The following is a 10,413-nucleotide window of genomic DNA, read 5'->3' as shown; positions in this document are numbered from 1 at the left end:
TCAATACATTCCAAATCTTTACACTATACGTAACCCTGAGGGCAGCATATGTGAGGTGGTTACTGGACAAACTAGCTATGAGTTGAACATATTTGGCTGAAAAACTAGTAGCCAGTTGTTTCCCATGGTAGAAACCAGAGGCTGGTGGGAGGAGCTATAGGAGGACAGGCTCATTGTATTGGCTGGAATGGAATTAATGGTACAGTTTCAAACATCAAACATATGGAAACCGCATGTTTGACTCCATTCCATTAATTAATTCCAGCCAATACAATGGGCCTGTTCTCCTATAGCTCCTCCCACCTGCCAACACTGGTGGAAACACATCTGACCCGCTGGCTGCTGAAGCTCCTGTCCCCATGAAGCCAACACTGGTGGAAATGCATCTGACCCGCTGGCTCCTGAAGCCCCTGTCCCCATGAAGCCAACACTGGTGGAAACGCATCTGACCCGCTGGCTCCTGAAGCCCCTGTCCCAATGAGCTCCCGAGTCTAGCTAACTGGCGTCGCAAATTAGCACTTTGCTAGCTAAACTGAGCTGTTTTAGAAGAAAACAGATGATATGAATCAAACACTGGGGCTAGCTAGCATGCCCTTCACGTTATTGGGGCGTGGGAAGGTCAGATTCCTATTTACATTTTATGCTAACATTCATTGAAATTGGTGGTTACAACTGATTTCAGATCCGCCATATTTTCTGTTTTGGTAAGAGCTCAAAGTGATGTCACGCACTGTCGATAGTCATGAATATTCATGAAATTTTCTCGCGCATCTGCAGTAACGCACCCCCACCCGTGCATCCCATTGGTTCCTGCATTCGAGAAAGACATCTTCATGCTTGTGACACTTTTGAATGTGGCTAAAAAAATGGAAATAAAAATTCCGATAATACTTTTCATTCCAGACTGCTATGTACCGGAGTCCTCCTTAATAGCTGCCCTCACCGTCGTTAAAAACATAACTGTGCCTCGGTCGTGTGCTAGGTAGCTTCCTGCTGTGTACCGGAGTCCTCCTTACTAGCTAACACAGTGTCCTTTGCTTCCGCGTGCCAAATACACGCCCTCGTTGTAGTTAACATAACTGTGGAAAAAATAGTGCCCGACAGGCGGGGTCGAAGGACACGGTCTACCGTTGTAATCCAACGTTATTATGCATTATGACCACCTACTGTACTGGAGCGCCCACCTTTCCCGCCCGTCCTATCTTAAAATGTTCCCAATATTAGTATAAAGAGGGATTCCTGCAGATAGAGAAATGCCAACATGCAGGACCTCCCCCAAGTGCGCAGCCCTTCGTGGACATTTCGCTAACGTTCCTGGCCACTTAGCTTTCATTTAAAATGAATGGGGCTCTTGTTTTATCGCCCCCAACATGCTATGTGGATTTCAGGTGTTACGGGGTTAGATGGTATAGGCTACATGGAGCAATGGTGTAGGGCAAAATCATTATTTTAGGATATTTATGCACAAGTCAAGAAAAACGCTGGGCCCTGAAAGAAAGAAATATATGCATCTGATTTACTGCACATAAACACGTTCCTTGCATAACACAATCTAGTAAAATGTATCGACTTTCCTAGATTTATGAACTTTGCACCTGACGAGCGCGCTAAAATAAAAATAAAAACATGCATGATTGCAATGACATTTGTTTTTGTAGCAAAACACCACTTCACGCCATATTGGTGGGATATCTATAGCTTTATAATAATCCATTACATGTCTAATGAAAGTTCGCAAATTAGCTAATTGTTTGAAAAAGTACATATAGTACCGAACAATCAAACTAAGCAGCTATATCGTTACTAGTTTAGAAATGCCACGAGCTTTTGGTAGCGCAATTCAATTCGACGATGGCAGACGTAACGTTAGCCACACAATCAACCATTGCATTAGCTAACTAGGTCCAGAAATGAGTGACCTAACTACTGTTTTTAAACTACAGTTAGCTAACAAAAACATACGTATGTGCCGTGTGTAGTTTAGAACAAAATTACCTAGCAAAAAAAAAAACATGCATTGATGATGTCCAAGAAAGCGTTAGTGTAGTGAACAAAAGCCAGCTAGCTTGCCAACTAGCTAGCCTTGCTAACAACACACCATAATGTGATTAGGTAACGTTAATGTTACCCGACATCTTTCAATACAATTCTTACAGATGGTTGTGAAAGTTTCGCTTATTACGCATAACAGGTCAAATTAACATATTGACAAGTTGTGGGAAAATGCTAACGTTAGAAAGCACAATTTAGGTATGTCATTCTGAAATGTCCTCGTCGTTCAATGACAAAGACAATATATTTAGTAAACTTACCATCAGTAATTTAATTTATTACAGTATGTTGTGTCATCCACTGCTACTTTCGTTCAATACCGATTAATTTGCATATTTTAGAAATATTATTTGTAGCCACGCTGCTGTTCAGGTCGTGTATTCGGTTGATGTGTGCTGCTGCACAGCTGTAGCAAAAAGGGATGCGTTCCAGGTTGTATTCATCACCAGTAGCGCGCACTTGTATGGTCTTTGTGGCTCATGGACTTGGCAAATCTGATCAACTGCGCAGCGTGGCTACGTTATAAACGGACTGGAACGTAACCAGTCGCTCTGGGGGAGTTTTTTTCCCCTTCTAAATCCTCCCAACGAACTGGGCAACAGACTGCAGAAATCTTAGAACATTCTGCTAACTATAGACTCGGAGTCAGAGGGTTAAACCCAAACTCATAATGTCATACTGACGATAACTGTAAATAATTATTCAGGCCAAAAACGTCGTTTAATGTAAGTTTCTATATTATAACTTTGTTCTGTAGCCTACTTTTTTGTACTTCAATTTGATGGCGACTCACTGCACTGACAAATGTAACACATCCCTGCACATTATACCATTGGAACTGTGGCTCTTTATATTTACTATTGAGATGTGTTTTTACTGCCATTTAAAATAGACAAAGATGTTAAGGATATTGTTCTCTGCTCAATGTAGGCCTGAATGGTTATGGCTAAAGATTGCCAACGCAATGGAAGTTGTATCCCACCTGTTAAGCAAATGGGGTCTTCTTTTCTGGTCTTTATTTGATTATGATTTACATTACATTACATTACATTTAAGTCATTTAGCAGACGCTCTTATCCAGAGCGACTTACAAATTGGTGCATTCACCTTATGATATCCAGTGGAACAACCACTTTACAATAGTGCATCTAAATCTTTTACTCTCCAGTCAGAATACATGTATACAATACAGGAATACAGTACCAGTCAAATGTTCAGACACACCTACTCATTCAAGGGGTTTTCTTTATTTTATATATTGTAGAATAATAGTGAAGACATCAAAACTATGAAATAGCCCATATGGAATCATGTAGTAACCAAGAAAATGTTTAACAAATCAAAATATATTTTATATTTGAGATTCTTCAAAGTAGCCACCCTTTGCCTTGATGACAGCTTTGCATACGATGGCATTCTCTCAACCAGCTTCATGAGGTAATGCATTTGAATTAACAGGTGTGCCTTGTTAAACCTGTTGGGGCTAGGGGGCAGTATTTTCACAGCCGGATAAAAAACGTACCCGATTTAAACTGGTTACTACTCTTGCCCAGAAATGAGAATATGCATATAATTAGTAGATTTGGATAGAAAACACTCTAAAGTTTCTAAAAGTGTTTCAATGGTGTCTGTGAGTATAATAGAACTCATATGGCAGGCCCCTGAGAAGATTCCATACAGGAAGTGCCCTGTCTGACAATTTGTCGTCCTTCTGTTGCATCTCTATCGAAAATACAGCATCTGTGCTGTAACGTGACATTTTCTAAGGCTTCCATTGGCTCTCAGAAGGCGCCAGAAAGTGGAATGGGGTGTCTGCTGTCTCTGGGCGAAGAACAGCAGGAGAATTTGTGAGTGGTCAGCCTGGGGACAGTGAGACTGAGAGGCGCGTTCACGAGAATTCTCAATTTTTTTTCTTTCAGCCTTTGAATGAATACAACGTCGCCCGGTTGGAATATTATCGCTATTTTACGAGAAAAATAGCATAAAAATGGATTTTAAACAGCATTTGACATGCTTCGAAGTACGGTAATGGAATATTTTGACATTTTTTGTCACGAAATGCGCCCGCGTGTCACCCTTCGGATTGTGACCTCAACGCACGAACAAAACGGAGCTATTTCAATATAACTATGGATTATTTCGAACCAAAACAACATTTGTTGTTGAAGTAGAAGTCCTGGGAGTGCATTCTGACGAAGAACAGCAAAGGTAATCCAATTTTTCTAAAGTAATTCTGAGTTTGGTGAGTCCCAAACTTGGTGGGTGTCAAAATAGCTAGCTGTGATGGCCGAGCTATGTACTCAGAATATTGCAAAATGTGCTTTCGCCGAAAAGCTATTTTAAAATCTGACACCGCGATTGCATAAAGGAGTTCTGTATCTATAATTCTTAAAATAATTGTTATGTATTTTGTGAACGTTTATCATGAGTAATTTAGTAAATTCACCGGAAGTTTTCACTGGGTTTGCTAGTTCTGAACGTCACATGCTAATGTAAAAAAGCTGGTTTTTGATATAAATATGAACTTGATTGAACAAAACATGCATGTATTCTATAACATAATGTCCTAGGAGTGTCATCTGATGAAGATCATCAAAGATTAGTGCTGCATTTAGCTGTGGTTTTGGTTTTTGTGACATATATGCTTGCTTTGAAAATGGCTGTGTGATTATTTTTGGCAGGGTACTCTCCTGACATAATCTAATATTTTGCTTTCGCTGTAAAGCCTTTTTGAAATCGGACAATGTGGTTAGATTAACGAGAGTCTTGTCTTTAAAATGGTGTAAAATAGTCATATGTTTGAGAAATTGAAGTTATAGCATTTTTGAGGTATTTGTATTTCGCGCCACGCGATTCCACTGGCTGTTGACTAGGGTGGGACCTCGCCCAGACAGGTTAAAAGTTCATTTGTGAAATTTCTTTAATTCTTAATGCGTTTGAGCCAATCAGTTGTGTTGTGACAACAAGGTAGGATTGGTATACATAAGATAGCCCTATTTGGTAAAAGACCAAGTCCATATTATGGCAAGAACAGCTGAAATAAGCAAAGAGAAACGACAGTCCATCATTACTTTAACACATGAAGGTCAGTCAATCTGGAAAATGTAAAGTACTTTGAAAGTTTCTTCAAGTGCAGTTGCAAAAACCATCAAGCGTTATGATGAAACTGGTTTGCATGAGGACCGCCACAGGAAAGGAAGACCCAGAGTTACCTCTGCTGCAGAGGATAAGTTCATTAGAGTTAACTGCACCTCAGATTGCAGCCCAAATAAATGCTTCACAGAGTTCAAGTAACAGACACATCTCAACATCAACTGTTCAGAGGAGACTACGTGAATCAGGCCTTCATGGTCAAATTGCTGCAAAGAAACCACTACTAAAGGACACCAATAAGAAGAGACTTGCTTGGGCCAAGAAACACAAGCAATGGACATTAGACCCGTGTAAATCTGTCCTTCGGTCTGATGAGTCCTTTTTTGAGATTTTTGAATCCAACCACCGTGTCTTTGTGAGACGCAGAGTAGGTGAACGGATGATCTCCTCGTGTGGTTCCCAACGTGAAGCATGGAGGAGGTGTGATGGTGCTTGCTGGTGACACGGTCAGTGATTTATTTAGAATTCAATGCACACTTAACCAGCTTGGCTACCACAGCATTCTGCAGCGGTACACCATCCCATCTGGTTTGCGCTTAGTGGGACTATCATTTGTTTTTCAACAGGACAATGACGGAAAACACACCTCCAGGCTGTGTAAGGGCTATTTGACCAAGAAAAAGAGTGATGGATTTGTTGAACACTTTTTGGGTTACTACATGATTCCATATATTATTTCATAGTTTTGATGTCTTCACTATTATTTTACAATGTAGAAAATAGTAAAAATAAAGAAAAATGCTGGAATGAGTAGGTGTCCAAACTTTTGACTGGTACTGTATATAGATAAATACTGAACAAAAATACAAATGCAACATGCAACAATTTTACAGAGTTACAGTTCATATAAGGAAATCAGTCAATTGAAATAAATAAATTAGGCCCTACCCTATAGATTTCACATGACTGGGCTGGGGCACAGCCATGGGTGGACATAGGCTCACCAACTGGGGAGCTAGGCCAAGCCAATCATAATGAGTTTTTCCCAACTAAAGGGCTTTATTACAGACAGAAATACTGTGCTCTTCAGTTTCATCAGTTGTCCGGTTGGCTGGTCTCCCACAATCCCGCAGCTGAAGAAGCCGGATGTGAAGGTCCTGGGTGGATGTGGAGGTCCAAATTTTCTATAATGATGTTGGAGGCAGCTTATGGTAGAGAAATTAACATTCAATTATCTCTGGTGGACATTCCTGCAGTCAGCAGGCCAATTGCACACTCCCTCAAAACTTGAGACATCTTTGGCATTGTGTTGTGTGACACAACTGCACATTTTAGAGAGTGGCCTTTTATTGTCCCCAGCACAAGGGGCACCTGTGTAATGATTATGCTGTTTAATCAGCTTCTTGATATACCACACCTGTCAGATGGATGGATTATCTTGGCAAAGGAGAAATGCTCACTAACAGGGATGTAAACTAATTTGTACACAAAATGAGAGAAATAACATTTCTGGGATAATTTATTTCAGCTCATGAAACACGGGACCAACATTTCACATGTTGCTTTTATATTTTTTGTTAAGTGTAAGTTGAATGGACTCACTGTGTGCAATAGTGTTTAACATGATTTTTCAATGACTACCTCATCTCTGTACCCCACACAGAATTATCTTTAAGGTATCTCAGTCGAGAAGTGAATTTCAAACACAGATTCAACCACCAAGACTATGGAGGCTTTCCATTGTCTCGCAAAAGCCACCTATTGGTAGATGGGGGAAATGCACATTGAATATCCCTTTGAGCATCGTGAAGTTATTACACTTTTGGAGGTGTATCAATTCACCCAGTCACTACAACGATACAGGCGTCCTTCCTAACTCAGTTGCCGGAGAGGAAGAAAACCGCTTAGGGATTTCACCATGAGGCCAATGGTGACGTTAAAACAGAGTTTAATGTCTGTGATCATTTTCTCCTAAGGATGGATCAACAACATTGTAGTTACTCCACTATACTAAACTTAGAGTGAAAAGAAGGAAGCCTGTACAGAATAAAAATATTCCAAAGCATGCTGGTTGCAACAAGGCACTAAAGTAATACTGCAAAAAATGTGGCAAAGCAAATTCACTTTTTGTCCCGAGTACAAAATGTTGTTTGGGATAAATCCAATAGAACACGACCAGTACGGAGAAAAAATGTATGAAATGTATGCATTCACTACTGTAAGTCGCTCTGGATAAGAGCATCTGTTAAATGACTAAAATGTAAAATGAGTACCAATCTCCATATTTTCAAACATAGTAGTGGCTGCATCATGTTATGCGTATGCTTGTAATTGTTAATAGACTGGGGAGTTTTTCCAGGATAAAAAAAATGAATTAAATAGAGCTAAGCACATGCAAAATCCTGGAGAAAAACCTGGTTCAATCTGCTTTCTACCAGACACTGGAAGATGAATTCCCCTTTCCCCGTACTGGTCCCCCGTGGGAATCGAACCCACAACCCTGGCGTTGCAAACACCATGCTCTACCAACTGAGACACACGGGACCTTAATGTCCCTGAGTGGCCTACTTACAGTGTTGACTTAAATCTACTTGAAAATCTTTGGAAAGACCTGAAAATGGTTGTCGGGCAATGATAAACAACCAATTTGACAGAGCTTAAGAATAGTGGGAAAACGTTGCACAATTTCGTTGAGTAAATCTCTTAGACATACCCAGAAAAACTCAGCGGTAATCGCTGCCAAAAGGTGCTTCTACAAAGTATTGACTCAGGGCTGTGAATACATACAGTTGAAGTCGGAAGTTTACATACATTTAGGTTGGATTCATTAAAACTCGTTTTACAACCACCACAAATTTCTTGTTAACAAACTATAGTTTGTTAAGTCTGTTAGGACATCTACTTTATGCATGACACAAGTATTTTTCCCAACAATTGTTTACAGACATATTATTTCACTTAATCACAATTCCAGTGGGTCAGAAGTTTACATACACTAAGCTGACTGTGCCTTTTAAACAACTTCGAAAATTCCAGAAAATGATGTCATGGCTTTAGAAGTTTCTGATAGGCTAATTGACATCATTTGAGTCAATTGGAGGTGTACCTGTGGATGAATTTCAAGGCCTACCTTCAAACTCAGTGCCTCTTTGCTTGACATCATGGGAAAATCAAAATAAATCAGCCAAGACCTAAAAAAAAAAAAATTGTAGACCTCCACAAGTCTGGTTCATCCTTGGGAGCAATTTCCAAACGCCTGAAGGTACCACGTTCATCTGTACAAACAATAGTACGCAAGTATAAACACCATGGGACCACGCAGCCGTCATACCGCTCAGGAAGAAGACGCGTTCTGTCTCCTAGAGATGAATGTACTTTGGTGCGAAATGCGCAAATCAATCCCAGAACAACAGCAAAGGACCTTGTGAAGATGCTGAAGGAAACGGGTACAAAAATCTATAGCCACAGTAAAACGAGTCCTATATTGACAAAATCTGAAAGGCCGCTCAGCAAGGAAAGAGCCACTGCTCCAAAACCGCCATAAAAAAGACAGACTACGGTTTGCAACTGCACATGGGGACGAAGATTGTACTTTTTGGAGAAATGTCCTCTGGTCTGATGAAACAAAAATAGAACTGTTTGGCCATAATGACCATCGTTACGTTTGGAAGAAAAAGGGGGAGGCTTGCAAGCCAGAGAACACCATCCCAACCGTGAAGCACGGGGGTGGCAGCATCATGTTGTAAGGGTGCTTTCCTGCAGGAGGGACTGGTGCACTTCACAAAATAGATGGCATCATGAGGAAAGAAAATTATGTGGATATATTGAGGTAACATCTCAAGACATCAGTTAGGAAGTTAAAGCTTGGTCGCAAATGGGTCTTCCAAATGGACAATGACCCCAAGCATACTTCCAAAGTTGTGGCAAAATGGCTTAAGGACAACAAAGTCAAGGTATTGGAGTTTCCATCACAAAGCCCTGACCTCAATCCCATAGAAAATTTGTGGGCAGAACTGAAAAAGCGTGTGCGAGCAAGGAGGCCAACAAACCTGACTCAGTTACACCAGCTCTGTCAGGAGGAATGGGCCAAAATTCACCCAACTTATTGTGGGAAGCTTGTGGAAGGCTACCTGAAAAGTTTGACCCAAGTTAAACAATTTAAAGGCAACGCTACCAAATACTAATTGAGTGTATGTAAACTTCTGACCCACTGGGAATGATGAAAGAAATAAAAGCTGAAATCATTCTCTCTACTATTATTCTGACATTTCTCATTCTTAAAATAAAGTGGTGATGCTAACTGACCTAAGACAGGGAATGTTTACTAGGATTAAATGTCAGGAATTGTGAAGAACTGAGTTTAAATGTAGTTGGCTAAGGTGTATGTAAACTTCCGACTTCAACTGTATGTAAATGAGATCTGCATTTCATTTTCAATAAATTGCCAAACATTTCTAAAAACATGTTTTCACTGTCATTATGGGTGAGAAAATGTATACATTTAATCAATTCTGAATTCAGGCTGTAACAACAAAATGTGGAATAAGTCAAGGAGTATAAATACTTTGAGGGCACTGTATCATTAATCCAAAAATGGATGTCGCAACTGCCAATTGCCCCATTAACGGTTTGAATATGTTAAACACAATCTTTGTCACAATCACTGATTAGACATGGATGGATAATACATCTACAATGTACAAAAGATTAGGAACACCTGCTCTTTCCATGACAGACTGACCAGGTGAAAGCTATGAGCCTTTATTGATGTCACTTGTTAAATACACTTCCAATCAGTGTAGATGAAGGAGAGGAGACAGGTTAAAGGATTTTAAGCCCAGATACAATTCAGACATGGATTGTGCATGTGTGCCATTCAGAGGGTGAATGGGCAAGACAAAATATTTAAGTGCCACTGAACGGGGTATGGTAGATTTGAGTGTGTCAAGAACTGCAATGTTGCTGAGTTTTTCCACTCAACAGTTTCCTGTGTGTGTCACTCAGTCTCCCGAGTGGTGCAGCGGTCTAAGGCACTGCATCTCAGTGCAAGAGGCGTCACCTTGTTAGAATCCAGGCTGTGTCACATCCAGCTATTATTAGGATTCCCATAGGGTGGCGCACAATTGGCCCAGCATAGTCCGGGTTTGGCCAGAGTAGGCCGTCATTGTAAATAAGAATTTTTCTTAACTGACTTGCCTAGTTAAATAAAGGTTAAATTAAATAAAAAACATTTAAATGGTCCACCACCCAAAGGACATCCTGACAACT

The sequence above is a fragment of the Salmo salar genome, chromosome 05 (assembly GCF_965601325.2).
Source record: "Salmo salar chromosome 05, fSalSal1, whole genome shotgun sequence".
Classification (NCBI taxonomy): domain Eukaryota; kingdom Metazoa; phylum Chordata; class Actinopteri; order Salmoniformes; family Salmonidae; genus Salmo; species Salmo salar.
This window is presented reverse-complemented; position numbering follows the sequence as displayed.